The sequence below is a fragment of the Saimiri boliviensis genome, chromosome 3 (genome assembly GCF_048565385.1).
Source record: "Saimiri boliviensis isolate mSaiBol1 chromosome 3, mSaiBol1.pri, whole genome shotgun sequence".
In the NCBI taxonomy this organism is placed as follows: Eukaryota; Metazoa; Chordata; class Mammalia; order Primates; family Cebidae; genus Saimiri; species Saimiri boliviensis.
Genome location: NC_133451.1, coordinates 177,245,939 through 177,252,146, shown reverse-complemented (window position 1 = coordinate 177,252,146; position 6,208 = coordinate 177,245,939). Strand labels below are relative to the sequence as shown.

General features: G+C 40.8%; 1 pseudogene; it reads left to right on the top strand.

Annotated features, from left to right (window-relative positions):
- Positions 1-4,089: 4,089 nt before the first annotated feature.
- Positions 4,090-5,975, top strand: LOC101052417 (cleavage and polyadenylation specificity factor subunit 5 pseudogene; annotated as a pseudogene).
- Positions 5,976-6,208: the final 233 nt, after the last annotated feature.

Genomic DNA, 6,208 nt, shown 5'->3' with positions numbered 1-6,208 from the left:
CATAAGCCAGCCCAAGGTTATTTTAACACTAACACTGCGTTTGTGCAAACTCAGTATAGTGATCGAATTCAACATCACCAGCTTGAAAATAGATTTACAACTTAGAGAACATTTTAAAAAACGGACTTCTTTTAACTGAGTAGTAATTAAAATGTGGAAATATTCGAAAAAAATTTCATGATAAAATCGAGTTAGAACACTTTATTTAAATAGTAAATAAGCTTATGATGTTGTTTAAACTAGTAAATCCATGAATGTTGGTAAGCATATATGTCAATTATGATGACAAAGACTAATTTTCCCAAATCCTTTATTATTTTTAAATGAAGAACCAATATAGATAATTCATATAGATAAAATACACATTCTTATAAAGGCACATTAAATCAGCTCCAGCGACCCCAGTTGATGTTCTCTTAAATTTTTACTTTATGCCATATATTTATTTAATATGATATACTTAGCATAATGTTATGTGATGTAATTATAATATAATGTTGTCTGAATATCATAACTTGATTAGGTCACAACATATGAATTTTGCAGGGACATATACATTCAAACCATAGCACCAAGCTTTCCCCTCCCTATCTCAATAGCGTGGGCAGCAGAGATATACACAATTCTCCTTGGCAGCCATCAGTTCATGTCTCTGCTGTCATTTCTGGCACACACATCTGTGTGTGTTTTAGGTGGGATGACAGTGGCTTTATACATCTTTCAGTATGATCGCCTCATTTCACACCTGGTGATGGTGACTCTGAATTAATATGAAAAGAAAAAATTCAGAGGCAAAAGATGATGGTTTTCACTCTTTATTTAAGTTTGCTTTACTTGTGCAAAAGCCTGATGCTGATTGGATTCTCTGTGCTTTTCCTTTAATGGGATAACGGAAGGTGAAGAATAAGAATATGACTGAGGGAATGTGTGGCCCTGACTGGCCGTTTTTTTATCGCATTTTATTTTAGAAGTGCCATCAATGTATTTTCTTGGCTCTCATGTCTTTTCAAGAACATTGTAACATTTATACATTGTAACATGTATAAATGTAACATTTATACATTGTAATTGTCTGGGAAAATTACCACCTTATTTAAATTAAGTGTCCTTAAAAAGATCAGCTTTTAAGATGATGAAAGACTCATTTTCCCACATTAATCCTTTATTTTATTATTTTTAAATGAAGGACAAATATGGATACTATAGATTTTGAGGTAGATAAAACACATGTTCATATAAATGTACATTAAATCATCAGCTCCAGCTATCCCAGTTGATGTTTTTTTAGGTTTTTACTCTATCTGTATTATACATTTGTATAACATAACATTAACTCCATTAATACATTAATAGATAATAGCTCTCTAAACTAAAGTCCATGTAGCAGTTATTGCTTCAGAGAGTCCATGGAAGTGATCGGGTTTGTCAGTTCTTAGTACTAATAATCCCGTTCTTGGACTCAGCATCCAGTTCATCCCGTGTCGCCTGCTGGTTGTGGGTTGAGTTAAAACCAGTTAGAAGAACAAAAATGGCACAAAGGATCATTTTTAAGTTGTAATTGTGAGTATCCTTATTTTACATTTGTGTTTGAGGCATCAGATTCTTAAGTAACACAATTGCTTCTAACACCATTGGCTCTCCTTGGACTTCCGCACCATGACACCTGGCTAATGTTTGCACTCTTCTAAGACAGTACCTTTTTTTTGAGAAGATAGTGATTTTTTTTTTTTTGAGACAGTCTTGCTCTGTTACCTAAGCTGGAGTGCTGTGGTGTGATCATGGCTCACTGCAGCCTCAACCTCCCAGGCTCAAGCGATTCTCCCACCCTCGCCTCCCGAGTAGCTGGGACTATAGGTATACACCACCACACTTGGCTAAGTGAAAATATTCTTGATATTCCGTTAAGAGTCTTTTCAATATCACTATGTCTTATATTTAGTTGCAGGCTTGCCATGGAAATGGAGGTGTTATTGATCATGATGAATAATTATCTTCAGTTGAAGGTGTTCAGGTATCAGTTTATCTGTATTGATCCTTTGGTTAGTGGTTGTTTTCAATATTTCGGAAAGTGTTAAAAATCACTGAAGAGACAATCTGCAGGGTGTGGCATTCAACAGTTTAGAAAGAACAAATTTACCATGTGCCCTGCCACGCAAACTGTCATGTTGAATTCCCAGGGTCACAGTCACCCCACTGGCATCCTGTGAGTTATTCCCATTTGCCTAGAGAGATCAGAAGCTCAGGTGGTGGTAGTGGGGTAGTGGAGAAATAAGCATAATTCTCCTCTGCTACAGGAAGTATGTTTGGCATATGTAGGAAGCTCTCTTACTGGCCAAACTAGGCGTCCTGGGGGTGGAGCTTATCACGTAAGCCCAGGTGTCTGAGAATGAAAGACCTGGGAACTGAGCGAATCAGTTTTGCCAACAGGGAGCTATCCAAGGTTCTGGCCCATAGCTGCTCTGCCAGAAATGACATGCGCTGTTTTGTCAGAAAGGAGCCCGCCTGACTGCCTGAGCCAAGTTCCATCGTGCTTGACTTGGTCTGACCTAGGCCTGGCCTGGCCTTTCCTAACCTCTATACCTCACCTAACCTGTACCTGTTGTGGCCGTGCCGTGACACTGTCTACTGTGACAGCTGCCCTAGGCATAACCTAGACCAAGCTTGTCTAACGTGCAGCCTGTGAGTTGCAGGCAGCCCAGGATGATTTTGAATGTGGCCCAACACACATTTGTAAACTTTCTTAAAATATTATAAGATTTTTGGGATTTTTTTTTTTGTCATCAGCTATTGTTAGCACATTAATGTTTCTGTATTTTATGTGTGGCCCAAGACAATTTTTCCAAAGTGGCCCTCGAAAGAAAGCCAAAAGATTGGACACCCTTGACCTAGACTAATGGTTCTGAAACCTGGCTCAGCATCAGGGTTACTGGAAGAGATTGTTAAAATAACATGAATCAGAATCTCTGGGAGTAGGGCCTAGGAATTTGAGGACTGCTATCCTAATTTCTTGGCTCTCTTACCATGTTTCCTGGAAGAGTTGTTTTTCTTTTCCACCAAATGGAATGTAAATTGTAGTATTTAAATTTTTCAGAATGGGTAAACAAATGATGATATATCTACACAATGGAACAGTACTCAACAATGAAAATGAGTGAACTATCAATGTGCTCTACACAATGGAGAAATCTGAAATAATTTTGCCGACTGAAAGAAGTAATACAAAACAATAAACATATTGTATGGTTGAATGCATCTAATGTTCTATGACACACAGAGTAATCCATAGTGATAGAAACCCAGGGATGGGTTGGCAGGTGGGAACATGAGAGGACTTCGTGTGGACCGAGTATGTTCATTTCCTTTATACTTTTTTTTTTTTTTTTTTTTTTTTTTTGAGATGGAGTCTTGCTCTTGTCACCCAGGCTGGAGTGTAGTGGCACAATCTTGGCTCACTTCAACCTCCGCCTCCCAGGTTCAAGTGATTCTTCTGCCTCAGCCTCCCAAGTAGCTGAGAGTACAGATGTGCACCTTGACACCTGGCCAATGTTTGCACTTTTAGTAAAGATGGGGTTTCACCATGTTGGCCAGGCTGGTCTTGAACTCCTGACCTCAAGCGATCCACCCGCCTTGGCCTCCCCATGTGCTGGGATTACAGGTGTGAGCCACCATGACCGGCCCATTTCCTTTATTCTAATCATTATTTTATGAGTGTAACCACACATGAAATTATATCCTTTAAGCAATTTCTTATTTATTGTATGTCAGCTAGAACTCAATAAAGCTGTTAACAATAAATAAATAAATAAAGTTTCAGAGAGGTGATTGAATAAAAGTATATTAAAAAATTCTTATTCTGCTCCCCTTGAGCTCTCCTGTCCAATAGTGGGCTGTGGCCACTGAGAGGGTTGCAGATAACTGCTTTCTACTCGGGGAAAGTCTCCCCCGCCTCCCACTTTCTGCTGGCCACCAGCGCCAGAGCTTGCTAGTACGTCTGCGGTACCACCCAATTTGCTCGCAGACTGGCTCATCTTGGGTGGGGGGGCGGTCACCCAGTTCGGCAACACTACATCCAGCAGACCAACTCCCGGAATGCACATCACCCTGGAGCATACATCACCCTGTACCATCTTACCAATTACACTTTTGGTATAATAGAACCCCTCTATGAGCAGGACAGCTCTGTTGCAGCCCAGATTTCGGCACATGAGGGAAGAATTTGATGAAATTGGAATGAGGAGGACTGTAGAAGGGGTTCTCATTGTACTCGAGCACCGGCTACCCCATGCTGCTACAGCTGGAAAACAACTTCCTTCAAACTACCTGGCGGTGAACTTAACCCAGGAGAAGATGAAGTTGAAGGACTAAAACACTTCATGACAGGGATATTGGGTCATCAGGATGGAGTTCTGCAAGACTGGGTCATTGGTAACTGGTGGAGACCGAATTTTGAACCTCCTCAGTATCCACATATTCCTGCACATATTACAAAGTCTAAGGAACATAAGAAGTTGCTTCTGGTTCAGCTTCAAGAAAAAGCCTTGTCTGCAGTCCCCCAAAATTACAGTCTGGTACCTGCACCATTGTTTGAATTGCATGACAATACCCCAGGATATGGACCCACCATTTCTAGTTTCCCTCAGCTATTGAACAGTTCGATTTTACATGCAACGGAATTCCTGTGCTGTGGAGAAGTTAAAGAAGCTACTTATCTCTGTGAGCACAGCTATACACAATGTAGAAGAAATGTGGTAGAAAAGTTAAAAAAATCATTACTCTATTAAAAACATTTTGGAGGTTCTTTAAGAAATGAAAAATAGAATTACCACGTGATCCAGCAATCCTATTACTGGACACATTTCCAAAGGAAATAAGATGAGTGTGTCAAAGAGCTATCTGCAGCTCACGTTCACTACAGCATTAGTCACAGTGGCCATCATCTCTTGGGAACCAACTCAAGTGTCCATCAACAGATGACTGGACAAGTGTATGTTTACACACACACACACACACACACACAGATGCACACACATGCACACCCATGCACACACGTGCACACGCATGCACGCACATAGATGCATACATGCAGATGCACACACATGCACATGCATGCACACATGCATGCACACACACGTGCACACATGCACACATACACACAGACGCACACACGCATGTGCACACACACGTGCACACACACGCACATAGATGAGCACACATATGCATGCATGCACACGTACACACAGTGAAATAGCCTTAAGAAGAAAACCCTGTTATTAACATTATGCTATGTGAAATTAGCCAATCACAAAAAGACAAATGCTGTATGATTCCACTTACATGATGGTTGGAAAGTACTCAAACTCATAGAGACAGAAAGTAGATTGGTAGTTTCCAGGGACTGTGGAAGGAAAATGGAGAGATGTTGGTCAATGGAGTGTGAGACTAGCTGAGCAAGACTCCTGTCTCTAAAATAACAATTAAAAAATTAGCTTGTTGTGGTGACCTGCGCCTGCAGTCCCAGTTATTACTGGGGAGTCTGAGGTGGGACATTGTCTTGAGCCCAGCAGTTGGAGGTCCCAGTGAGCTATGATTGTGCCACTGCATTCCAGTCTGGGGACAGACTCTTAAAAAAACAAGAGGTAAGGCAGAAATTGCTAGTGGTCCCCAGTATCAGTTATTCTTTTATTTTCAAGCATACAGATAAACTTCATTTTCCCACTTCACTTGAAGTTAGTTGCAGCCATGAAGCCGAGTTCAGCTCGGGAATGCAAGTGCAAATGTTATGAGCAACTTCCAGGTCTGGCTCACAAATACCCCCTGACATGTCCTGCTTTCCCTTTTCCTTTCTGCAGCGCCTCTGGAGGCCGTGCATTGATGATTTGCACAACTACAAGATGAAGGGCCCCTGGGCCCCGGACACTTCATGTGGAAGGCCACATGGGGAACATCCTCCATTAGTAGGTGTGATTGAAAAATAAGTGTCTCACTTCTCAAAAGAAGACATTCATGCATCCAACAAACATGAAAAAAACTCATCATCACTGGTCATTAGAGAAATGCAAATCAAAACCACAATGAGTTACCATCTCATGCCAGTTAGTATGGTGATCATTAAAAAGTCAGGAGTCAACAGATGCTGGAAAGGATGTGGAGAAATAGGAACGCTTTTACACTCTTGGTGGGAATAAATTAGTTTAACCATTGTGGAAGA